The sequence below is a fragment of the Chiloscyllium punctatum genome, chromosome 14, assembly GCF_047496795.1.
Source record: "Chiloscyllium punctatum isolate Juve2018m chromosome 14, sChiPun1.3, whole genome shotgun sequence".
In the NCBI taxonomy this organism is placed as follows: Eukaryota; Metazoa; Chordata; class Chondrichthyes; order Orectolobiformes; family Hemiscylliidae; genus Chiloscyllium; species Chiloscyllium punctatum.
The window spans coordinates 11,591,040-11,603,632 of NC_092752.1; the positions used below are offsets into that span (position 1 = coordinate 11,591,040).

Consider the following 12,593-nt stretch of genomic DNA (forward strand, 5'->3'; position numbering starts at 1 on the left):
GAACTGAAGCCTGGATTCCACGTCTTACAACCTTCTCCCCTCTTTCAAGAGCTCCTCAGAAAATGTTTTTGTTTTAGGAATTATTTAGCCCCGACCATCATACTCCCTCTGAATACTCCTACAGGAGGTGCCAACTCTGGGTGGACATTCTCCCAAAGGATTCAACAGTGAACCTCCACTGTGCACTCACCATCACTATCCCTAACCTACTTGCTCTTATCTCATTAGGTGCCCAATACATCCATCCACATTGTATACCTCCTTCCAAAGCCAGTCAGAAAGTGAATACACTCATCATCTGTTGATTTGATTACTCTTATCTGTCTGTCAACAGCTTTTTTACCACAATCGGTAAAACGAAATTTGAATGGCATTTTTTCCTCCTGCATATATTAGATTTAGAGAGGTAAAATGCTGCAAAGCTTCCTGCAAGAACAGAGACATTAGTTCAGGTGACAAAAATTTTCATCAAAAAGGTAGATTTAAAAGTGTTTTTTAAACAGAGATGGTGAGGTCTAGAGAGGGCATTTCAGAGCTTACCCAGAGGGAAAAGTACTTTTGGACTTTGAAATAAATGCTATGAAGCTCCATTTTCTGCTATGAAAGTCAGGTTGGATCTGTATGTCTCATTCTCAAATATTATTAATTTTCACCCTCAAGCAATACATGGGCAGGTGAAGGAACAGCTACCAAAAAAGTCAGACAAAGGAAATCAGGGACAGTATGCTCAGTGAAATAATGCATAAGTGCTCACATGATGGGGGCACTGGGCTGTGGAGAGAGGGAGGAAGGGGTGGAATAAGTTTCCCTGAATAGTTAGTTCAGGGAGAGAAATGGTGAACCGTGTAGAGTGAGGTTTAAGTTTTACATGTAACCCAAAAATATGACCAGAAACTAACCAGATAAGTCTTATGTGTGCTTTGAGTGCATAAGCAGGTTAGAGGTTATGAACTCACATCATGACTCCCCAAAGTCTGTCCGCCATCTACAAGGCACAAATCAGGAGTGTGATGGAACAGTCCCCATTTGCCTGGATGGGTGCAGCTCCAACAAACACTCAAGAAGCTCGACAACACCGAGGACAACACAGCCCACTTGATTAGCACCGGATCCTCAAATATCCACTATTGCCACCAACTTCAGTAGCAGGTATTGCCATCTACAAGATGCACTGCAGAAATTCACTGAAGCTTCTTTGACAGTACCTTCTAAACACATGACCACTTCCATCTAGAAGGATAAGCGCAGCAGATACATTGGAACATCACCACCTTCAAACTCCTCTCCAAGCCACTCACCATCCTGACTTGGAAATAGAGTGTCTATCACTGTTCCTTCACTGTTACTGGGTTAAAATCCAGGAATTAACTGAAAAGAAACCCTCTTTGTCAATGGATTGTAGCAATCCAAGAAGGTAGCTCCCCATCATCTTCCCAAGGGCACCTGGGTCTGGGCAATAAATGCTGGCCGGCCAGGGATACCTACATCCTGTGAATGGAAGAACGTTTCTCAATACAACCTTAGACTGCCCAAAATTTGGTCTATTTAAACTATTGTAAAAACAGATGCATGTTACATGTTGTTCTCAGTTCATTTCCCTATCTGTCATTACCAGCTAAAAAAAACACTTTGAATTAGAGGTCGCCCTCCAACTTAACAATGGCTGTCCTTCCACAAGCTTAACTTTTTACTTCTAAAGTTTGCTAATGGGACGACAGTTTCACTCTTAAAGCCTGCATTTATTCCAAACTGTCTTTGAGAAGGGTGGTAAGTGAACTGACTTATTAAAATAAACTCATGGAATGTGGACATTGCAAGCTTGGTCAGCATTTATTGCTCATCCCCTATCCAGGGGCATTAAATAAAACTTTAAAGGCTAAGGTTCCTAGATTTCCATTTCATAAGGATAAAGAGGGATAATGAAGTTACAGTTGATTGAGTTCAGGTAAAGACATGACCTCTCAGAGTGCCTCAACGGGGATCAAAGATGGCGGCAATCTGAGAAGATCGCACTGCAGAGCCTTGCATTGCAGCAGGAGCAGGACAGTCCTTTAACCCGCCCAACCCAGATCATCGGGATTTCTTGGGGCATTGAAAAGATTGTGGAGCCCCAAGAACCATTTAAAAATTGACTTACCTGCATTTTCAGCTGTTCAGAAATGCCTAAAAAAAGGGAGGAGGAGCATCCGAGGCCAGGAAGACTCATGAGATGCTGGGGAAACAGATTGAAGCGAAGCTGGCTCCAGTTTCTCTCATGCTGCAGAAGCATGAGCAGCAGCTGGGGGACCTGGAGAAGAGGACGGATGAGGTGGAGCACAGGGTCACAGTGGTGGAAGCTGATGCCAGTTCATTCAAGGAGGAGATCCAAGCCCTGAAGATGCAGGTTCATAATTTGCGTGACCAAGTGGATGATCTTGGAAACAGGGGCAGGAGAAAAAAAAACATTCAGATCATCGGTCTGCCTGAGGGTAAGGAAGGTGAACGGCCTGCGGAATTTGTTGAAGATTGGTTTCCGAAATTCCTTGACTTGGAGGCTGCCTGAGAGGATTGAAGATAGAGAGGGCTCACTGGGTCGCAGCACGGAGGTCGGGTCTGGGTCAACACCCTCGTCCTCTCCTGGTGCGGCTCCATCATTACTGGGATAAGGAGAGAGTCATGGAGGCTTCCAGACTCCAGGGGAAGGATCCAAAGGCCCTAATTTACGAGGGGTCTAAGATCATGTTTTTTCAGGATTTTTCAGCGGCGGTGATCCAGAAATGAAAATCGAGTGATGGTGTCAAGAGAAGACTGAGGGAGCTTGGGATTCAGTACTCCCCGAGATATCCGGCAGTGCTTCGGATCACCTTAGATGGATCCATGCATCTCTTTGACACATCGGAGAAGGCAAGAGACTTTGTGGACAAACTAACCTAATTTAAACAATTGTAGTATGTATAAATATTGTTGCTTGGGTATGCGTTTATCATTCTGTAAAAGAAATGGAGGAAATCCAGTTGGAGCTTTGTTTTTTCCCTTTTTTTTCCCCTCTATTGATTAGAATTTGGTTCAAACTATGTCTGGCGGTGGTTAAGATGTACATTTTAAATTTCTAGGTTAGGACATACCAAAGGATGGGTGGGGTATTTATTCCCCTTTTTTTAAATAAAAGAATTGTTTTTATTCATATTGATATTCTATGGGGTGTGTTTATTCTCTTTAGCTTGTGCTTGCGATGCGGCTCTGGCTGGGAGAAGTGAAGGTGGTTCGATGCCTACTTATGGGCAGTTTGGGATGGATAGTTGCCCCCTCCTGGCAGGGGGTGAGTTCCCCTACTCAGCGCTATTAGCGCTTTATATGTTGGTTTGTTTTCTGGTTTAATATTGTTTTTTATTTTTAATAATTTTGTATGTTTGTTAAATGTAGTGGTTTTAGTTTATGTAGTTTTTATATTTGGTGGATCATGCGACACTAAGGCTCAGCAATTTGTGGTTTGGGTTCCTCCTCTCTGGAATTTAAATGTAATTGCTGAAGATTATGGCTAATGATTTGATTAAATGGTGTACCTGGATTTTCAAGGGAAGTCACTCACCAATTAAGAGGAAGAAGGTACTCTTGAGTCTTAGAAAGAAGGTGGATACTGCTTTGTTACAGGAGACACATTTGGATGACAAGGAACATCTGAAATTACAGCAGAATGGCTTTGCCTGAGTTTATTTTTCATCATTTAATACCAGAAGTAGGGGAGTGGCTATATCGGTGAGGAAAAATCTCCCATTTAAATTGTTGGAATGTGTTAAAGATACATACGAGAGGTTTGTAATTCTTAAAGCCTTGATAAATGGGGAAAGAATATGGTAGTTTAAATGTTTATTGTCCCCCCAGCTCATCCTCTTAAATTCTTGGGAGATGCTTTTTCTAAACTGATAAGTCTCAAGTCTCTGCACATCATTATAGGGGGAAATTTTAAACTGTCTCCACAGTAAACAGGTTGCCTAAAGGTTCCTCGATACCCTCTGCACAAACTAAACAGTTATTGAGTCTGTGTGGGGAATTAGGGTTGGTGGACGTCTGGAGTTGTCTCCACCCTACAGGTAGGGATTTCATGTTTTTCTCCAATCCGCATAGATGTCACACGGGAATTGATTTTTTTTCTGACCCCTGCGGTAACCCTGGATCTGGTGGCATGTTGTACGATTGGTAATATTGCCACCTCTGATCACGCTCCAGTGTACCTCATGGTTAAGATTAAGCATGTTACAGTGGATTCAAGGTACTGGCGAATGGACCCCTTTATTCTCATGGACGGCAAGTTTGTGGAGTATTTCTCTATGGAATTTCGGGCGTTCCTAGACATCAACATAGGCTTGGTTGATAGCTCATCTGTGCTCTGGAAAACTGCCAAAGCTTATGCCAGAGGGTTAGTTATTTCACATTCCACCAGTAGGAAGCGGCAGAAGGGTGAGCAGCAACATCTCCTTGAAGCACAGTTGCAGGCAGCTGAGAAGGCCAATTTTGACAGACCCTCGTTGGTCAAACTACAGAGGATTACGGCACTGCGATCTGCACTAAATTCCGTGCTCACGCAGACAGCAAAGAAGGAGCTGGCCTTTGCAAAGCAAAGGTTATACAAGCATGGTGACAAGCCAGGCAAATACTTAGCATACCTTGCCAGAAAGAGAAGTGCCCCACAAACCATTACAGCAATTAGGGAAGGGTCTAGGAACCTAACATGTGATTCTAAAAAGATTAATGTGGCGTTCCAGAGATTCTACTCTAAGTTATATCAATCTGAAAATTGTGAGGAGGGGCAGGCCAAAATGAAATTCTTTTTTAGAGATCTGAAGCTCCTGGGTGTGACTCCCGAACAACAGTCCTTTCTGAATGCCTCATTATCAGAGCAAGAAGTACAGGAAGCTGTGAGGCAGCTTCAGAGTGGAAAGGCGCCCGGTCCTGACGGAGGTCCCAGTGAATTCTATAAGGAATTTATAAGTATACTATCAGGCTCGATGCTGAATATGTTTAATGATCATTATACTCATGATTGTCTCCCACCATCTCCGAGAGAGGCCAATATTTCACTTATCCTTAAGAAGGGAAGGATCCGGAAGACTGTGCTTCATACAGGCCCATCTCACTCTTAAATGTGGGCTTTAAGATCCTCGTTAAGGCTGGAGACTGTGTTACCCTCTATTATTAAAGAGGATCAGACGGGCTTCATAAAGGGTTGCAGATCCTCCAATAATGTTAGGAGGCTGCTTAACGTAATTCAAGCATGCCAACAGCAATCAATACAAGGATTGGTGATTTCTTTAGATGCAGAGAAGGCATTTAACAGAGTTGAGTGGCCGTACCTTTTCTATACTCTAGACCGGTTTGGTCTGAGTGAAGCTTTCATAAAATGGGTAAAGGTTCTCTCCAGTATACCTCTCACGGCGGTCATTACCAACAGGGTACGATCAAGCAATTTTAATATTTCTAGGGGCAGCCGGCAGGACTGTCCCCTTTCACCATTACTTTTTATGTTGGTGATTGAACCGTTGGCAGAGGCCATTCGTGGGGATCTCAGTATATCAGCTCCAGAAGTGGGGTCAAAATTACATAAGATCTCACTGTATGCAGACGATGTTCTAATTTTCTTGACAAATCCAGCAATCTCAGTGCCTCGCCTGATACAATGTATTCACACGTTTGGCGCTTTTTCAGGGTATAAGATTAATTTTGCTAAATCAGAGACTATGCCTATGGGTGGTCTTATGAAAGAGTTGGCTCTTGAGAGTGACTATAAATTCCCATTAAGGTGGTCACAGGAGGGTTTTGTGTATTTGGGCATATTCATTACTCCAATTCTGGATTGGCTGTTCAAAGCCAATTCTACTCAATTATTTGGAAAAATTAAACAAGATCTCCAAAGATGGGAGGCACTTCCAGCGCTTATTAAGATGAATATTCTCCCTCTTTTGCTATACCCTATACAGGTGCTCCCCTGATTTTCAATAAACAAACACTCAGGAGACTGAACAGTTGGTTCAGCTCCTTTATCTGGCACCATAAACGGCCCCTCATTAAATTAGCCAAACTGCAGTTGCCTCACAGACTGGGAGGAGTAGACCTTCCGGATATTAAAAATTACCAATTAAGCTCACTTTTGACCTACGTAAGTGATTGGGTTTGTGGGGACCCTCTTTCGATATGGCTAGATATCAAAGTCTCCCAGGCAAGGTGCCCCCTTACCAGTTTGCTGTTTTTGGACAAGGTGAGGACAGTTACGGAATATTGCCATAACCCAATAGTCATCAATACTGTTAAAGCATGGAGGACAATTCGGCAGAGGGAAGGTAATATTGGCAAAACATCTTTGTTTACACCTTTAGTGGGTATGCCAGGTTTTCAACCGGGTATGATAGATTCAGGATTTAAACGTTGGGCAGCTAGGGGTATATCTTGCCTGGGTGACTTATTTGAGGGAGACGCAATGATGTCCTTCAATCAGTTAGTACGGAAGTACAAATTACCTAATAGAGACCTCTTTTGTTTTTTTCAGTTAAGGATTTTATTTAAAAAGAGACCATACTTTTGACTGATCCCTACAAATCTGACATAGAAAGAGAGGTACCAATTGGGGGGGGTGCCACTTCAGATAAGTCTGATCGACTCTGCAAGATGTGGAAAAGAGATCTGGGTGTTGAAGTTTCTTCAGAGGCATGGGAAGATATTTGGGAGAATGCAAGGAAGATATCAATTTGCAATAGACCCATGCTTTACAGTTGAAGATTCTTCACAGGGTCTACTTAGCCCCAGACCATTTGTCAAAATTTAAACCAGGGGTATCTTCAGCATGTCCCAAGTGCAAGGTCTGCATGGGCACTCTTACCTATTGTCTTTGGTCTTGTGACAGGCTTCAAACATATTGGAGTGCTGTGGGGGGTGCAATGGAGAGGATTTTGAGCGTAGGGTGGAGAAGGACCCCATTTCTCTCCTTTTGAGCCTACCTACTGTACTTCCTACAGACGCACATAAGAAAAAAAAACTTACATTCCGTGCAAGGAAGGATATCTTGCTAGGTTGGATATCCGAAAATCCCCCAGGCCTGTCGGATTGGCAGAAGATTGTTCTGGAGCATATTCCCCTGGATTTTCTAACAAATATGGTACACCACAAAACTGAGAATTTTTACAAGACATGGTAACCCTTTTTGAAATACCTGGACACCGATTTATCTGCCACACTAACAAGGGCTTTTATATAGCTGTAACGATTGTGTTTCATGAGTCCAATATCCAGGGAGGAGGAACTGCGAACGTATGAGTGTTTTGTTTGGCTGGGCTGAGTTATTACTATTTATTGGTTTGTTGTTAGTTATTTAAATAGCTAGTTTAGTTTTTTTTTAAATTTTATATTTCTCTATATGTGTTTATACATTTGTACAGGAGGGTGGGTTGGGGAATTTTTTTAATTATTTGTGTTGATTTTTGTACTGTTTTGAATTGCATTGTTTTGTATTTGTTGAAATATTTAAAAATCTATTTTTTCTTAAATAAATATATTATATAAAAAAAGAATGCCTCAACAGCCTCCATTAGAAGGAGCAAATATATACCATTCAGCCTATTGAAGCTGCTCTGCAATTCAAAGAGATAACAGCTGATCTGATAATCATCAACTTCACTTTCCTGCCCTTGTTAGCCAATCCTCCATCCATGCTAATTGTACGACCTCCAATAGAGGACTTTTTTCTTATTAAGGAACCTAATTAGAGATTAGAGTCCCCACAGAATGGAAACAGGCCCTTCAGCCCAACAAGTCCAAACTGACCCTTCAAAGAGTAACCCACCCAGACCCATTCCCCTATCCTATATTTACTCCTGACTAATGCACCTAACATTATGGGCAATTTAGCATGGCCAATTCACCTGACCTGCACATCTTTGGATTGTGGGAGGAAACCGGAGCACCCAGAGGAAACCCACGCAGAACGGGGAGAACGTCTGTCTATGTGGAGTTTGTACAGTCACCTGAGGTGCGAATTGAACCTGGGTCCCTGTGCTGTGAGGCAGCAGTGCTAACCACTGAGCCACTGTGCTGCCCCTTATCTGTGATACTTTATCAAACCTTCCAAAAATCCAAACATATTACGTCCATTACTTCCTCTTTCCTGCTTGTTACGTCCTCAAAAACAATGCGTCATATATCACTTGTCATTCATGCAGCCCATCTAGAGTCTGTTTGATCAGACTACATATTTTGAAATGCGCTGTTATATCCTTATAACAGACACTAACGTTTTCGCAATAACAGACATTAAGGTGACTGGCCTACAGTTGCCTCTTTTGTTGTCTCCTCTTAAACAAATTGGCAGTTTTCCAGAATCTAAGGGTTCCTGGAAGATTCCTACCAATGCATCCACTAACACTGCAGCTTTAATATCCTAGAATGCACCCCATCAGGTCCAGGGAACCATTGTCAGAGCCATTCGTTTCCCTAGCACGTTTTCTTCTGTGCTAGCTATTGTACTGTAGAGTCATAAAGCACCAACACAGACCCTTCAGTCCAACCAGCCCATGTCGAACATAATCCCAAACTAAACTAACCTCTCCTGCCTACTCCTGGCCAATATCCCTCCAAACCTTTCCAATTCATGTACTTACCTAAATGCCTTTTAAACATTGCAACCATACCCTCATCCATCACTTCCTCTGGAAGTTCATTCCACACACGAACCACCCTCTGTGTAAAATATTTGCTCCTCATGACTTTTTTTAATCTCTCTCCTCCCACCTTAATGTGAGCCCTTGTTTTAAACCCCCCTCCCCACACACCCATCCTGAGAAAAGACAACAACTATTAATCCTTTAATTTCATTTCCTTTCCTCGTTTTCCCCTTGAATATTTTGTATGGAATGCAATCAGTGTCTGCTACTGTGAAAACTGATGCCAAGTTTTTATTCAAGTCCATCATTTCCCGGTTCCCCATTATTATTTCCCCAACTCATGTTCATATTGGCCTCTCTCTTTCTTTCTTTCTATATAACTGACCAGCCAGCTCCTGATCCCTCAAGGGGACAGGGTAGGAGACAATTACGATAAACAGTTGCAAAAGGTAGGCTTGTATTAGCAAGTTGAGAAGATTTGTAGCTCAGGTTGAGGTTCTGGATGTAGGTTTGCTCACTGAAATGGAAGGTTCGTTTCCTGGAAATGACATCACCAACCCATAGAAACCCAAACATATAAGTAGAAGGCAGGAATTATCAACAGTGTTTCACCTGGAGGCCGACTAAAGATGTTATCTAGTAGGGTGACGAAACGTCTGGAAATGAACCTTCCAGCTCAGTTCAAACCTACATCCAGGTTTGTTTTCTTAGGAAAGACAAAACTGGAGGTGATTTAACTAAAGCCATCTAACAGGACTACCTACACTGATCTACACTTGATCATTCTAGTCAAAAGTGAAGCAGTGCCGTATCTCAGTCAACATGACATAAACAGATCATTATCTCATTGCTGTGTGCACGCAAATTGCACCTGCATTTCCCACATAGTGGACTATATTTCACATGCACTCAACTGCAGTAAGGGCACCCCATGATCACAAAAAGGTGCTATACCAATATAGTTCTTGTTTTCGCTTGCATAAGACCCAGTTACATCAGGAAACGTAATTGATACAAGAAAATAAATCCCTAGAAATCAAGTGGATTGAAGTAATAGTCAGTGGGTTTACACAAGTCTCTGAAGGATGTGGTTCCTGACCGGACAGGGAGCACTGACATATTAAAAAACAAACAAGTTTAATAATTACTTTTCCCCCCTGCGCACAAATGTGATTTGTTTCCCATTTCATTTACAAGGTTTTCCAGCCCTTTACATTAAGATCATGCTATTGTATATATACACACGAAATAGATGGAAAAGAACAGTGCCAAAACGTGTGAATACTTCAGAAAGGAAGTGAAGCAGAACAAGAAAATTCAGGGGAAGGAAATCAGGTAAGAAACAGTCAAAGACAGGATTTTTCCCAATCCCAGTGGACGTGGCTCTGAAGCCATGTGGAAGGGGCATGAGAATTATGCTAAAAAAAATGTGAAGCCTATTTCTATGTCAACCCTTGATTTGTGTGCACACAGCTTAAAAAAAGGGATGGCATAGACTGAATGGGCCAAACAGCCCCATTTGTCCTTTAATGGAACTCCACATCATTGATGATCAATTATGGAAGTTGGACTTCAGGTAAACAATGTATTACAGGTGTGACAATTTATTGCACTTATGGAGTGCAGAATAATTTTGGTGAGCTCCTGTTCAAGTGATAGCTAAAGTAAAGATCCTGTTCGGTTTGGCAATTTTTACTGAACCCACAGCAAACTGGGCACATGCCAGGCATTTCAACAAGTCATTAAACAGTCGGCATAGCAACGGCAGAATGTAGAAATACAGCATGGCACAAGAATGATGCCAAGGTGTGACGACAGCAGAAAATATATGTCTTGCAAAAAAAGGATAACGAGCATTGGAACACAAAGTGCAAATTCGAGAGTTAAACCGTGCCCTTTGATTCCAAGGAGGGATTCACAAAATACTCACCTTTCTCATGTCGAATTGTTTTCATGTCACCTTTTCTCTGAAAACACTGCAGTGGTTTGAGGTGGTCGATACAGAGCAGATGCTTCCAGTTGTGGAAGTATCGAAAAGCAGAATGTCCAGCTTGTAGCTCATGCCATCCAGCACCTGGTAACAGTGGCACTTGGACCCGATGCTGTGTGCCATTTTGAGGATGCTCAGGCATGTGGTAGAATGTTGTCTGCACGTACTCCTGCTCGAACTGAATTTCAAATCATACCTAAAAGGTCCTGAACGTCGCTCAGGATCCCACGCCCCACAACCTGTGCCACCCCTTAGGTTTGTCTAGTGTGTCTTTCAATCTCGAAGCGGTTTTTTTTTAGTACAGGCTGTTGCTTCACACCATCCATCTCAACTCCTACATCTGTACCTCGCCCCGGCCCCCACCCGAAAAACCTTGGCAGGCTTAAATGTCACCAAGCAGTGGGGGCCCTCAGTGGGAGTCCTTTCTCTTTCCATTGGGGACCTGGGGTGTTGTACATAGATAGCTGTCTCATAACCACAGCTTGCAGCAGTTCACCACCTGCCCATCTGTTTATTTTGCCGCATGGTGGAGCATGTGTATTTGGTTGTGGTGTGTGCACTCTATTTTCAGTGATTTGAGAAATATTTTGTTGTGTTTCTGGTTATATTTCAGCACCATGCTCCTGTTCTTTTGGCCCCAGTACAGAGGGGTGTGGGCAGATCAGAGGACCTCCTCATGGGTCTGTCCTGGGCCTGACCAGGCTGGTTGTAAACAGGTCCAGGCACCAGGCGGTGAAGGGGGAAATCATCTCTGCTGACTGCCTGCCCCTCTCCCGTGGTTACATTCGTGCCCAGATCTCCTTGGAGAGGTGTCTATCCATACTCTTGAGGCCTTTAGAGAGTGCAAGAGGGGTTAGTACTGCGAAGGATATAGTGCTCTATTTCCCTTCCTGCTCCCTCTCCACCACCACCTTGGATGCTTTGCATTGCCCATAACAGGCTTTGATTGTAAATGTGGTGCTCACTAGTTACCAAGCAAAAACAAAAAAAAAACAAAGTCACGGTAGACTTGGGGGTGGTAAGAGGCTCAGTTGTGCATGATACACTCGTGGGTAGAAGGACAGGATGGCAGGGTGCCCAGTAGATGCTAGCTGTCACCTAAAGATGGCAGTACTGAGCATGTTGATAATGGCTGCCCAGTGAATGATGGCTTTCCAAAGAACAGCCTCATGATCACCCAGTCCTCTCCACACTGGGATTGAGCTAAATAACTTTTCTTTACATAACTATTTTCATGATAACAGGGTGCCCCAAAGTGCTTTACAGCCAATGGTGTAGTGATTTTTTAAAAATAGTTTTTGAGAAGATTGTATTTTTTTTTGTAAGAAAAGGATTCCAATTACTACAAAATAATACAAAAATCCTGCAATATAACAACAATAGCCACAAACAAACGACTACTCTACTCCACAAACAAGTTAGGAGAAAAAACAAACTCTACAGAAGCTACAATTCAATAAATGACTAAATCAAAACAAAAAGAAACGAAATTAAACCGAGCTGAACCAAGGTAAAGTAAATTAAATTATGTTAAAGTTACAACTCTCAGCACAGTCTCCCCATCACCAGGGACATCAGTTGGCATACCCATATTGGTTCAGAATTCATCCTTCCAGGGGCCCTCCAGCCACCAGACACAGCCCTCATGGCCACACAAAGGCCCTAACCAATATGGCCGATAAGTCGACGTCTGTATGGTTCAAAAAGGGGCGCCAAGTCCTATAAAAAAAGTGCTGTTTTCTGGCGCACCATACTTGTAAGGAAATCCAGGGGGATGTGCTTCATAACTAACCTACATCACCCTGACTGTCCTGGGGGATTCTCCAGCAGCCAGCTCATCAGAAGGTTCTTCCTCACACATGAAGAATACTAAACAATTTCTTCCCATGCACGTCCAAAGAGGGGAGATTCGGCGAGCCCAAGAGGAGGGACACGAGATCTACCTTGACCTCGGTTCCCAAGACCCCTTCCAAAAC

At 42.9% G+C, this 12,593-nt stretch overlaps 1 protein-coding gene across 2 annotated transcripts in view; it reads right to left on the reverse strand.

The window, feature by feature from the left end:
• The window catches only part of LOC140485594 (probable E3 ubiquitin-protein ligase HERC3), a 93,127-nt gene that overhangs the window by 66,079 nt on the left and 14,455 nt on the right, over positions 1-12,593 (reverse strand). The gene's annotated exons all lie outside the window — the stretch shown is intronic.